General features: G+C 35.8%; 1 long non-coding RNA gene across 1 annotated transcript in view; it reads right to left on the minus strand.

Annotated features, from left to right (window-relative positions):
• LOC136377263 (uncharacterized) overlaps nt 1–13,970 on the minus strand; it is a 105,345-nt gene that overhangs the window by 13,667 nt on the left and 77,708 nt on the right. The window contains exon 3 of the long non-coding RNA XR_010746269.1: nt 6,655–6,694. This is a non-coding gene — a long non-coding RNA (uncharacterized lncRNA). The remainder of the gene's footprint in view (nt 1–6,654; nt 6,695–13,970) is intronic.

Raw genomic sequence — 13,970 nt, forward strand, 5'->3', positions numbered from 1 at the left:
CACTCTTGTCCATGTCTCTTAGTCTCATTTTTATGTTCCACCAATGTATGGAATCATGTAGTTCTTGTTTTTTTCTGATTTACTTATTTCACTCCTTATAATGTTATCAAGATCCCACCATTTTGCTGTAAATGATCTGATGTCATCATTTCTTATGGCTGAGTAGTATTCCATAGTGTATATGTGCCACATCATCTTTAGCCAGTCTTCTATTGAAGGGCTTTTTGGTTGTTTCCATGTCTTGGCCACTGTGAACAGTGCTGCAATGAACATGGGGCTACATGTGTCTTCACATATCAATGTTTCTGAGGTTTTGGGGTATATACCCAGTAGAGGGATTGCTGGGTCATAAGGTAGTTCTATTTGCAGTTTTTTGAGGAACCACCATACTTTCCTCCATAATGGTTGTACTACTTTACAGTCCCACCAACAGTGAATGAGGGTTCCTTTTTCTCCACAGCCTCTCCAACATTTGCTATTACCCGTCTTGTTGATAATAGCTAATCTAACAGGGGTGAGGTGGTATCTCATTGTAGTTTTGATTTGCATTTCCCTAATAACTAATGAAGCTGAGCATCTTTTCATATATCTGTTGGCCATTTGTATCTCTTCCTGGGAGAAGTGTCTATTCATGTCCTCTTCCCATTTTTTTATTGGATTGTTTGTTTGTTTGTTGTTGAGTTTTATGAGTTCTTTGTAAATTTTGGATATTAGGCCCTTATCTGAGCTGTTGTTTGAAAATATCAGTTCCCATTTAGTTGGCTGTCTGTTTATTTTGATATCAGTTTCTCTTGCTGAGCAAAAACTTTTTATTCTGATGTAGTCCCATTCATTTATCTTTGCCTTCACTTCTCTTGCCATTGGAGTCAAGTTCATAAAATGTTCTTTAAAACCCAGGTCCATGAGTTTAGTACCTATGTCTTCTTCTATGTACTTTATTGTTTCAGGTCTTATATTTAGGTCTTTGATCCATTTTGAATTAATTTTAGTACACGGGGACAGGCTGTAGTCGAGTTTCATTCTTTTGCATGTGGCTTTCCAGTTTTCCCAACACCATTTGTTGAAGAGGCTTTCTTTTCTCCATTGTGTGTTGTTGGCCCCTTTATCAAAGATTATTTGACCATATATATGTGGTTTTATTTCTGGGCTTTCTATTCTGTTCCATTGGTCTGAGTGTCTATTTTTCTGCCAATACCATGCTGTTTTGATTATCGTGGCCCTATAATATAGTTTAAAGTCAGGTATTGTAATGCCCCCAGCTTCATTCTTTTTCCTTAGGATTGTTTTGGCTATTCGGGGTTTTTTATAGTTCCATATAAATCTGATGATTTTTTGTTCCATTTCTTTAAAAAATCTCATAGGGATATTGATGGGAATTGCATTAAATTTGTATATTGCTTTGGGTAATATGGCCATTTTGATTATATTTATTCTTCCTATCCAAGAACAAGGAATATTTTTCCATCTCATTGTATCTTTTTCAATTTCCCTTAACAATGCTTTGTAATTTTCATTATATAGGTCCTTTACATTCTTTGTTATGTTTATTCCTAGGTATTTTATTTTTTTTGTTGCAATCGTGAAGGGGATTATTTTTTTGAGTTCGTTTTCTAATATTTCATTGTTGGCATAGAGAAAGGCTATGGACTTCTGTATGTTAATTTTGTATCCTGCGACCTTACTGTATTGGTTTATTGTTTCTAATAATCTTTTTGTGGAGTCCTTCGGGTTTTTGATGTATAGGATCATATCATCAGCAAAAAGTGATACCTTTACTTCTTCTTTTCCAATATGGATGCCTTTTATTTCTTTGTCTTGTCTGATTGCTCTGGCCAGAACTTCTAGCACCACTTTAAATAAGAGTGGAGAGAGTGGACAACCCTGTCTTGTTCCTGATTTAAGGTAGAAAGTCCTCAGTTTTATGCCTTTTAAAATGATGTTGGCTGATGGTTTATCATATATGGCCTTTATCATGTTGAGATATTTTCCTTCTATACCCATTTTGTTGAGAGTCTTAAACATAAAATTGTGTAGTATTTTATCAAAAGCCTTTTCTGCATCTATTGATAAGATCATGTGGTTTTTGTTCTTTGTTTTGTTGATATGGTGTATTACGTTAACCGTTTTGCGTATGTTGAACCATCCTTGAGATTCTGGGATGAATCCCACTTGATCATGATGTATTATTTTTTTAATATGTTGTTGTATTCGGTTTGCCAGTATTTTGTTTAGAATTTTAGCATCTGTATTCATTAGAGATATTGGTCTGTAGTTTTCTTTCTTTGTGCCATCCTTGCCAGGTTTTGGTATGAGGGTTATGTTGGCCTCATAAAATGTGTTTGGAAGTATTGCTTCTTCTTCAATTTTTTGGAAGACTTTGAGTAGAATAGGAACCAAGTCTTCTTTGAATGTTTGATAGAATTCACTAGTATAACCGTCTGGGCCTGGACTTTTATTTTTGGGGAGGTTTTTAATAGTTTTTTCTATTTCCTCCCTGCTGATTGGTCTGTTTAGGCTTTCTGCTTCTTCATGACTCAGTCTAGGAAGGTTGTATTGTTCTAGGAATTTATCCATTTCTTCTAGATTGTTGTATTTGGTGGCATATAATTTTTCATAGTATTCTACAATAATTCTTTGTATATCTATGATGTCTGTGGTGATCTCTCCTCTTTCATTTTGGATTTTATTTATTTGAGTCCTGTGCCTTTTTTCCTTGGTGAGTCTTGCCAAGGGTTTGTCAATTTTGTTGATCTTTTCAAAGAACCAGCTCCTTGTTTTATTGATTTTTTCTATAGTTTTTCTGTTCTCTATTTCATTTATTTCTGCTCTGATTTTTATTATCTCCTTTCTTCGGCTGGTTTTGGGTTGTCTTTGTTCTTCTTTTTCTAGTTCCTTAAGGTGTGAAGTTAAGTGGTTTACTTCGGCTCTCTCTTGTTTGTTCATATAGGCCTGAAGTGATATGAACTTTCCTCTTATTACTGCTTTTGCTGCATCCCAGAGATTCTGGTATGTCGTATTTTCATTTTCATTTGTCTGTATATATCTTTTGATCTCTGTGCTTATTTCTTCTTTGACCCATTCATTTTTTAGAAGTATGTTGTTTAGTGTCCACATTTTTGTGGGTTTTTCCCCCTCTTTTTTGCAGTTGAATTCTAGTTTCAAGGCTTTATGATCAGAAAATATGCTTGGTACAATTTCAATTTTTCTAAATTTGCTGATATTGTCTTTGTGGCCCAACATATGGTCAATTCTTGAGAATGTTCCATGTACACTAGAGAAAAATGTATACTCTGTCGCTTTGGGATGAAGTGTCCTGTAGATGTCTATCATATCCAGGTGTTCTAGTATTTCATTTAAGGCCACTATCTCTTTATTGATTCTCTGTTTGGATGACCGATCTAGAGCCGTCAGCGGAGTGTTGAGGTCTCCAAGTATGATTGTATTTTTGTTAGTTTTTGTTTTAAGGTCAATAAGTAGCTGTCTTATATATTTTGGTGCTCCTTGGTTTGGTGCATATATATTAAGGATTGTTATGTCTTCTTGATTCAGTGTCCCCTTAATCATTATGAAATGACCATTTTTGTCTCTGAGTACTTTTTCTGTCTTGTAGTCAGCATTATCAGATATGAGTATTGCTACACCTGCTTTTTTTTGGGTGTTGTTTGCTTGGAGTATTGTTTTCCAGCCTTTCACTTTGAATTTGTTTTTATCCTTGTTGCTTAGATGTGTTTCTTGTAGGCAGCATATAGTTGGATTTTCTTTTTTAATCCATTCTGCTACTCTGTGTCTTTTTATTGGTAAGTTTAATCCATTTACATTTAGTGTAATTATTGACACTTGTGGGTTCCCTACTGCCATTTTATAAATTGCTTTCTGTTAGTTTTGTATCTAGTTTGATTCTTCTCTTTTGTTTTTCTATCATTTGTTTTTGTTTGTTTGTGTTCCATACTTCTTTCCTCTGTTGCTACCTTTTTTAAGTCAAGTGTTTTTGTGGTGGTTTTTTCTAGGGTGGTTACCATTAAGTAATGAAAAGGGTACCTACCATATTCATTGTAGTACCCTATCTTATAAGTATTTCTGCACTTCATCGTCCTTTGCTACTGTTAATCTCCATCCTCTCCCCCCTTTTTTTCCTTTGTTGTCACAGTTTAAGTTTGGTTTTATTGTGTTCTTGGTGGAGCTGTTACTTGTGGTGTTGTTTTCTTTTGTTCTTTGAATCTGGTTGGAAAACCCCCTTTAGTATTTCCTGGAGTGGGGGCTTTCTGTTGATAAATTCTCTCATCTTTTCTGAATTTGTGAATGTTTTTATATCTCCTTCATACTTGAAGGATAGCTTTGATGGGTATAGTATTCATGGCTGAAAGTTCCTCTCTTTCAGGGCTTTAAATATTGGGGTCCACTCTCTTCTAGCTTGTAGAGTTTCTGCTGAGAAATCTGATGATAATCTAATAGGCCTTCCTTTATATGTTGTACTCTTCTTTTCCCTGGCTGCCTTGAGAATTTTTTCTTTGTCATTGGTTTGTGTCATCTTTATTATGATATGCCTTGGAGTGGGTTTGTTGGGGTTAAGAAAACTCGGTGTTCTGTTTGCTTCTTGAATTTGAGGCTTTAGTTCTTTCCACAGGCTTGGGAAGTTCTCGTCTATTATTTGTTTGAGTATATTCTCCATTCCATTTTCTTTCTCTTCTCCCTCTGATATACCTATTATTCTTATGTTATTCTTTCTGATGGAGTCAGACAATTCCTGTAGGGCTTTCTCGTTTTTTATTATTTTTGAGTCTCTTTCTTCTTCTCTCTGTTGTGCCTCAAGTTGTTTGTCTTCTATTTCACTAATCCTATCTTCAATCTGTGCTGTTCTGCTAGCTAAGCTTGTTACCTCGTTTTTCAGCTCGTGAATTGAGTTTTTCATTTCTGTTTGATTTGTTTTTATAGTTTCAATTTCCTTGGTAATATATTCTTTGTGTTCATTGAGTTGTTTTCTGATCTCCCTATATTGCCTTTCTGTGTTTTCTTGTATATCTCTGAGTATTTTTAAGATTTCTATTTTAAATTCTCTGTCATTTAGCTCCAAGGCTTCCAATATGTTAAGTCTTTTCTCCATAGATTTTTCCACATCTATTTGTGTTATCTCTCTTTCTTTTGTATCCATAATATTCGATTTCCTCTTTCTTATTGGCATCTGAGGGTGGTCTTGTTGATAGCACACAGGCGCACTTCCTCGCGGCTTGAATGAACGTCCCTGCGGTAGCTTCCTCCACACCCTCGTCTCTCAGATTCAAATGATAACAGTCCTTTCGCTTTCAGTTTTTGTGGAACTCCGGAATGCTCCGAGGATAAATTTTCCTGTTTCTAGTTGATAAATTTGTTGTGATTTTGGGGAGATCTGTCGGACGCGCTGCTCACGGCGCCATTTCCGTGACGTCACTCGACATCTGTTTTGTACCCCGGTGGATGCTACATTTAATCTAGGTCAGATTAAAACTAGACAATAACTGAGATAATCTTAATTTGACTTTTTGAAAAAGAAAAAAGCTACAGGTAGTTTTAAGGAGAAAAATTATATTTTAGTAAAATCTATTAACACACAGTTATAAATATCAAAAACTAGAATAGATCCTGAATTTTTCTGATTTTCTTGAATGTTTTAGAGAAAAAGGTATCTGTTATATCTTTTTTTTGTCCTTTTTTAAAAATTTATTTATTAAATTTAATGCAGTGACATTGATAAATCAGGGTACATATGTTGAGAGAAAACATCTCTAGATTATTTTGACATTTGATTGTGCTGTATACCCCTCCCCCAAAGTTAAATTGTCTTCTGTCACCTTCTATCTGGTTTTCTTTGTGCCCCTCCCCTCCCCCAACCCCTCTCTCCTTCTTCACCCCATCCCCCCTCCCCCCACTCCCCACCCCTGTTGCCATCACATTCTTGTTTATGTCTCTGAGTCTCATTTTTATGTCCCTTCTATGTATGGATTCATATAGTTCCTAGTTTTTTTTTCTGATTTACTTATTTCACTCCGTATAATGTTATCAAGGTCCACCCATGTTATTGTAAATGATCCGATGTCATCATTTCTTATGGCTGAGTAGTATTCCATAGTATATATGTACCAAAGCTTTTTAATCCACTCGTCCTCTGATGGACACTTGGGCTGTTTCCAGATCTTCACTATCGTTATAGCTTTTGAAAACATGTTTGTTTGCCAATGAAAGAACCTTTTTCTAAGGGTCATAAAATATGTTCATAAATGTATCCATCTAAAATTGCTAATTATTGACTTAGTTATCACTGAAAGTTAAGGTGTTTAGAAACTGAGAATTTTAATTAATTGAAAAGAAATTGTATAGTTATAATAATAAAAGTATTAGGTATAGATGTATTTTTGAAAGGAAAAGGACAGAAGTAAGTTATTCTGAAAGCTGGGTTTTTCTGAATAGAGAAGAAGGTTTGTATAAGTTTGCAGATTTGTTCAAGTTGTAGAAGGTTTGTGCAGAGAAAAAAAAAAGAAAAGGAGCTAAGAAAGTTGACAGAGGAGAGAAAAGAAAAGGAAGGAAGGACTTTAGAAAAGTATTGTCATGAAAAGAAAGTAAAAAGAAACATTAAGACATTCTGAGGGGCATCAGGAGCTTGAGGAATTCACTCAAACTTACAGGTATCACAGAAGAAGCTAACAGTCTTCTGAAGCCCCAACTACACAAACAAAAAAGGGGGAGTCAGAAGAATAAACTCACCCCCAACAAGAAGAATTGTATAAGGATCTTTTCACTTTTAATTTTCTGAACATTACCTCCTCTAGACTTACTGGGGCCAAGAGGCATTTTATACCAGCCAAGCAACAGCCTAAGCTTCTCTTGTTGTACCAGAATACATTAGCTGGCCCTGAATAACAGAAACTGGTCAAATTGCTAACTTGGGGGTGAGAGTATCTTGCAATTCTGTCATCAACAGGTCCTCTTTGAATACTAGTCAGAAACGTGAAGCTTTATCATGTGTTGGCATTGGTACCCTAGAAAGCAACCCAGTTCTAAAGATCCAGAAGCGGATAGTGAATTCACTTCCAGAAATGAACTCCAAAAAAAGAGGAGGAGACCAAACTTGCTCCCAAGCATTCAGGGAGCACCTCAGTCACCTGGGACACTTTGAAGCATCTAACCATGCATAATAAAATAAAGTATTGCAAAATGCAGGCATGCCTATAATCCTTAGAAACCCGTTTCTCTCTATGTTTGCCCTTCACCTTTCATTGCAACCACCACCACCCATCGACAAGCCAGTCATCACTGAACCACCTGACCATTTTACTCTCTGTTAATCTTTACTAAAGCAAAACAGGGTGATATGTGGGAACATACTGTGGAAAACAAGCAGAGTTAGGATAACAATTAGAGACAGCAAGGAGCCCAAAGACAAGAGCCCTGAGCAGATGAGGGTCCAGGGGCCTCTCTGATTTCATATTGGAGAAATGCATGCTAAAAACAACAGGATAAATTTTAGCAACAAAAAACATTTAGGCTCTCAGAATGGAGATTAGGAGTCAGCATGTTTTTTGCCCTTTACTTTACCCCCTAAAAACTTCTTTCTGCTTCCTTGAGTTATTTGTATTTCCTAATAAATATTTGAGTGAGGCTGGGGCCAGGGCTTCACTCCTTCGATCTGCTGACCAGGACTGTTGCCTCCCTTCGGCCCCTCAGTGCATTTTATCTGATCTGAGTAGTTTTTGTTATCACGATATTTATCTTTACTAGCTATTAGAGAAATGCAAATCAAAACTACAATGAGATACCACCTCACAGCTGTTAAATTGGCTGTTATCAACAAAGCAGGTAATAAGTGTTGGAGAGGCTGTGGAGAAAAAGAAACTTCCATTGCTAGTAGAAATGTAAATTGGTACAGCCATTATGAAAGAAAGTATGGTGGTTTCTCAAAAAAAAATTAAGACTAGAACTATCATATGACCCAGCAATCCCTTTAATGGGTATCTACCCAAAAAACTAGAAAACATTGGTACATAAAGACACATGCACCCCCATGTTCATCACAGCGTTATTCACAGTGGCCAAGACATGGAAACAAAGTGCCCTTCAATAGAGAATTGGATAAAAATATATATGGTACATATATACAGTGGAATACTACTCAGCCATAAGAAATAATGACATAGTGCCATTTATGACAACATGGATGGACCTTGAGAACATTATACTCAGTGAAATAAGTAAATCAGAAAAAGCTAAGAACTGTATGATTTCACATATAAGTGAAATATAAAACTGAGATTCATGGACAGAGATGAAATGGAAGTGGTTACCAAGGATAGGGTGTTGTGGAGGAGAGGGGTGGGGGGAGGGGAGCAAAGAGTTAGAAATATATGTTGACAGAAAATTATTTGAGTTTGGGTGATGGGTACACAACACAATTAACAGTTCAAGTGCTATAGAAATTATTACCTGAAATTATTGTACTTCTTTTTAAACCTATGTACTCTTATTAATCAATGTCACCCCATTAAATTTTTTTTAATTTTTAAAGAAGGAAACATGGTATGTCACTTAGAGAAAAAAAATAGAGAAAAGCTATTTTATGATGATTTTTGCTCCTGCCTATTCAAACAGTAAAGAAACTTCTCTTAATCAATAATTAACATGAATACTCTCCCACCCACATAAATGCATCTCTGATAAGAGCACCTGCCACAGTGGAATATGAGAATGTGCTTAGCACAGGCCTCAACACAGGTAAAGGATTCTCTAAAGCAGTGATTTTCAACCTTTTTTGAGCCGCGGCACATTTTTTACATTTACAAAATCCTGGGGCACACCACCTACCAAAATGACACAAAATCACACCCTAACACAATACATATTATACATATAGTTAATAATATAGTTTCTAAATGTATTTATACTCACTTAGTGTGAAACCTGGGCCTGTTTCAATGAACACAAAAGGGATATCCTGGCAGGAATGGTAGAAAGACACACACGAAGCTCTTCCTCAACAGTTCTCAGTCTCTCTCTGTTTTTAGTTTTTATCGCAGTCAAGCTTGAGAAGCTCAGCTCACATAGATATGTGGTTGAAAACAGGAGCAATGTCAAAATAGCTTTGTTGGCCAGAATGGGGAACTCCTTGGCAACAGATAACCAAAAACTGTCCAAAGGAAGATCAGCAAACTTTAGCTTTAAAGTTAGATAACATTGTGATGCATTGTGATGCATTGTGATGCATTGTATATCACCCTCTGCGGGGGCCTCTTTTAAAAAGAAAAAGGTCAAATATCTATATACACCATCAGGATAAACATAACCAGCTGAGGCTGAGGCTTCATCTAGTGGTGGCAACATTTACCTCCAGTCCTGACCAGGATTAGAAATCGGGACCATGGAGAGGAGTAGTAGCTTCAACTACTCGCTGCGGCCACCCAATGACAAGTGCGCGGCAGCCTGAGTGGGACCTTCCTGGGTGTGGATGAGAGGCAGCTTACTATTGGTTCATCGCTAGTGGTTGGGATGAATCCTAGAAGGTGATTGGTCAGTGAGTGTTCCCTGTGCCTCCACTCTTCCTGTTGCTGATAGCTGGAGGGATTGTGAGGGGAATGTTTATGTTCAGATGGAGGCGTCTGGCAGCGGGCCATATCCGGCACGCAGGCCATAGTTTGGGGACCCATGTTTAATTTCCCCATGGCACACCTGACCATGTCTCACAGCACACTAGTGTGCCGCGGCACATTGGTTGAAAAACACTGCTCTAAAGGGAAGAAATTGTTGCTACTATTGGTCAGCTGATCTTTCCATTACCTTCATACTTGCCATATTCATTTTTTTCTTTTATAGCTTTAATCTTCATTCTTTTTTTAATTTATTAATTTTATTTAGAAAATTAACTTTAATAAGGGGACATTGATTAATAAGAGTACATAGATTTTGGATGAATATATTTCTATGGTATTTGATCTGTTGATTATGTTGTATACCCATCACCCAAAGTCAGATAATTTTCCATAACCTTATATTTGTCCCTCTTTACATCAACCTTAACATCTCCTTCCCTCTCCCCATTTACTAAATTCCCCTTCCCCCTGCCCCATATTCATTGACCCTTGAAAACCACTTCACTTTTATCTCTGTCCATAATTCTCAGTTTTATATCCCACTTATGGGTGAAGTCACACAGTTCTTAGCTTTCTCTTACTTACTTATTTCACTTAATATAATGTTCTCAAGGTCCTTCCATGTTGTCATAAATGTCACTATATCATAATTTCTTATGGCAGAGTAGTATTTCATTGTATATATGTGCCATATCTTTTTTATCTAATTCTCTATCAAGAGACACTTTGCTTATTTCCATGTCTTCACCACTGTGAATAATGCTGAGATGAACATTGGTACAAACTTTATGTACCAATGTAATTGAGTTTGGGAGGTAGATACCCAGTAGAGGAATTACTGGGTCATATGGTGATTTTATTCTTAATTTTTTGAGGAGCCACCATAATTTCCTCTATAATGTTTATATTAATTTGCATTCCCACCAGCAGTGAATGAGGGTTCCTTTTTCTCCACAGCTTCTCCAACAATTGTTGTTATCTGTCTTGTTGATAATAACCAATCTAACCAATGTGAGGTGGTATCTCATTGTAGTTTTAATTTGCATTTTTTGAATAGCTAGTAAAGATGAACATCTTTTCATATATCCGTTGGCTATTTCTATGTTCTCTTGGGTGAAATGTCTGTTCATGTCCTCTCCCCATTTTTTAATTGGATTGTTTGCTTGATTGTTGCTAAGCATTATGAGTTTTTTATATTTTTTGAATATTAAACCCTTATTGGAGCTGTTGTTTGCAAATATCACCAACCATTTAGTTGGTTGTTTATTTTTATTTTTATTTATTTTTGTATAATGTTATCAAGATCCCACCATTTTGCTGTAAATGATCTGATGTCATCATTTCTTATGGCTGAGTAGTATTCCATAGTGTATATGTGCCACATCTTCTTTATCCAGTCTTCTATTGAAGGGCTTTTTGGTTGTTTCCATGTCCTGGCCACTGTGAACAATACTGCAATGAACATGGGGCTGCATGTGTCTTCCCGTATCAATGTTTCTGAGTTTTGGGGGTATATACCCAGTAGAGGCATTGCTGAGTCATAAGGTAGTTCTATTTTCAGTTTTTTGAGGAACCACCATACTTTCTTCCATAATGGTTGTACTACTTTACATTCCACCCAACAGTGTATGAGGGTTCCTTTTTCTCCACAGCCTCTCCAACATTTGCTATTACCTGTCTTGTTAATAGCTAATCTAACAGGTGTGAGGTGGTATCTCATTGCCATTTTGATTTGCATTTCTCTAATAACTAAAGAAGATGAGCATCTTTTCATATATCTGTTGTCCATTTGAATTTTTTCCTGGGAGAAGTGTCTGTTCATGTCCTCTTCCCATTTTTTATTGGATTGTTTGTTTGTTTGTTGTTGAGTTTTATGAGTTCTTTGTATATTTTGGATATTAGGACCTTATCTGAGCTGTTGTTTGAAAATATCATTTTCCATTTAGTTGGCTTTCTGTTTATTTTGTTATCAGTTGCTCTTGCTAAGCAAAAACTTCTTAGACTGATGTAGTCCCATTCATTTATCTTTGCCTTCACTTCTCTTGCCTTTGGAGTCAAATTCATAAAATGCTCTTTAAAACCCAGGTCCATGAGTTTAGTACCTATGTCTTCTTCTATGTACTTTATTGTTTCAGGTCTTATGTTTAGATCTTTGATCTATTTTGAGTTAATTTTAGTACAGGGGGACAAACTATACTCGTTTCATTCATTTGCATGTGGCTTTCCAGTTTTCCCAGCACCATTTATTGATGGTGCTAGGCTTTCTTTTCTCCATTGTGTGTTGTTGCCTCCTTTATCAAAAATTATTTGAGTATATATATGTGGTTTTATTTCTGGGTTTTCTATTCTGTTCCATTGGTCTGAGTGTCTATTTTTCTGCCAATACCATGCTATTTTGATTGTCGTGGCCCTATAATATAGTTTGAAGTCAGGTATTGTAATGCCCCCAGCTTCATTCTTTTTCTTTAGGATTGCTTTGGCTATTCGGGGTTTTATATAGTTTCATATAAATATGATGAGTTTTTGCTCCATTTCTTTAAAAAATGTCATTGGAATTTTGATGGGAATTGCATTAAATTTGTATATTGCTTTGGGTAATATGGCCATCTTGATTATATTTATTGTTCCTAACCAAGAACAAGGAATATTCTTCCATCTCATTAAATCTTTTTCGATTTCCCTAAACAATGGTTTATAGTTTTCATTATATAAGTCCTTTACATTCTTTCTTATGTTTATTCCTAGGTATTTTATTTTTTTTTGTTGCAATCGTGAAGGGGATTATTCTTTTGAGTTCATTCTCAAATGTTTCATTGTTGGCATATAGAAAGGCTATTGACTTCTGTATGTTAATTTTGTGTCCTGTGACCTTACTGTATTGGCTTATTGTTTCTAGTAGTCTTTTTGTGGATCCTTTGGGGTTTTTGATGTATAGGATCATATCATATGCAAAAAGTGATACCTTTACTTCTTCTTTTCCGATATGGATGCTTTTTGTTTCTTTGTCTTGTCTGATTGCTCTGGCTAGAACCTCTAGTACCACATTAAATAAGAGTGGAGAGAGTGGACAACCCTGTCTTGTTCCTGATTTAAGGGGGAAAGCCTTCAGTTTAGTGCCATTTAATATGATGTTAGCTGATGGTTTATCATATATGGCCTTTATCATGTTGAGATAGTTTCCTTCTATACCCATTTTGTTGAGAGTCTTAAACATAAAATTGTGTTGTATTTTATTGAAAGCCTTTTCTGCGTCTATTGATAAGATCATGTGGTTTTTGTTCTTTGTTTTGTTGATATGGTGTATTACGTTAACCGTTTTACATATGTTGAACCATCCTTGAGATTCTGGGATGAATCCCACTTGATCATGATGTATTATTTTTTTAATATGTTGTTGTATTCGATTTGCTAGTATTTTGTTTAGTATTTTAGCATCTGTATTTATTAGAGATATTGGTCTGTAGTTTTCTTTTTTTGTGCCATCCTTGCCTGGTTTTGGTATGAGGGTTATGTTGGCTTCATAAAATGTGTTTGGAAGTATTGCTTCTTCTTCAATTTTTTGGAAGACTTTCAGTAGACTAGGAACCAAGTCTTCTTTGAATGTTTGATAAAATTCGCTGGTATAGCCGTCTGGGCCTGGACTTTTATTTTTGGGGAGGTTTTTAATGGTTTTTTCTATTTCTTCTCTACTAATAGGTCTGTTTAGGCTTTCTGCTTCTTCTTGACTCAGTCTAGGAAGGTTGTATTGTTCTAGGAATTTATCCATTTCTTCTAGGTTGTTGAATTTAGTGGCATAAAGTTTTTCATAGTATTCTACAATAATTCTTTGTATATCTACGATGTCCGTGGTGATTTCTCCTCTTTCATTTTGGATTTTGTTTATATGAGTTCTTTCTCTTTTTTCCTTGGTAAGTCTTGCCAAGAGTTTGTCAATTTTGTTGATCTTTTCAAAGAACCAGCTCCTTGTTCTATTAATTTTTTGTATAGTTTTTCTGTTCTCTATTTCATTTATTTCTGCTCTGATCTTTATTATCTCCTTTCTTCGGCTGGTTTTGGGTTGTCTTTGTTCTTCTATTTCTACTTCCTTAAGGTGTGAAGGTAAGTGGTTCACTTGGGCTCTCTCTTATTTGTTCATATATGCCTGAAGTGATATGAACTTCCCTCTTATCACTGCTTTTGCTGCATCCCATAGATTCTGATATGTCGTATTGTCATTTTCATTTGTCTGTATATATCTTTTGATCTCTGTGCTTATTTCTTCTTTGACCCATTCATTTTTTAAAAGTATGTTGTTTAGTTTCCACATTTTTGTGGGATTTTTTTTCCTCTTTTTGGCAGTTGAATTCTAGTTTCAAGGCT

This window comes from Saccopteryx leptura, chromosome 6 (assembly GCF_036850995.1).
Source record: "Saccopteryx leptura isolate mSacLep1 chromosome 6, mSacLep1_pri_phased_curated, whole genome shotgun sequence".
Taxonomy (NCBI): domain Eukaryota; kingdom Metazoa; phylum Chordata; class Mammalia; order Chiroptera; family Emballonuridae; genus Saccopteryx; species Saccopteryx leptura.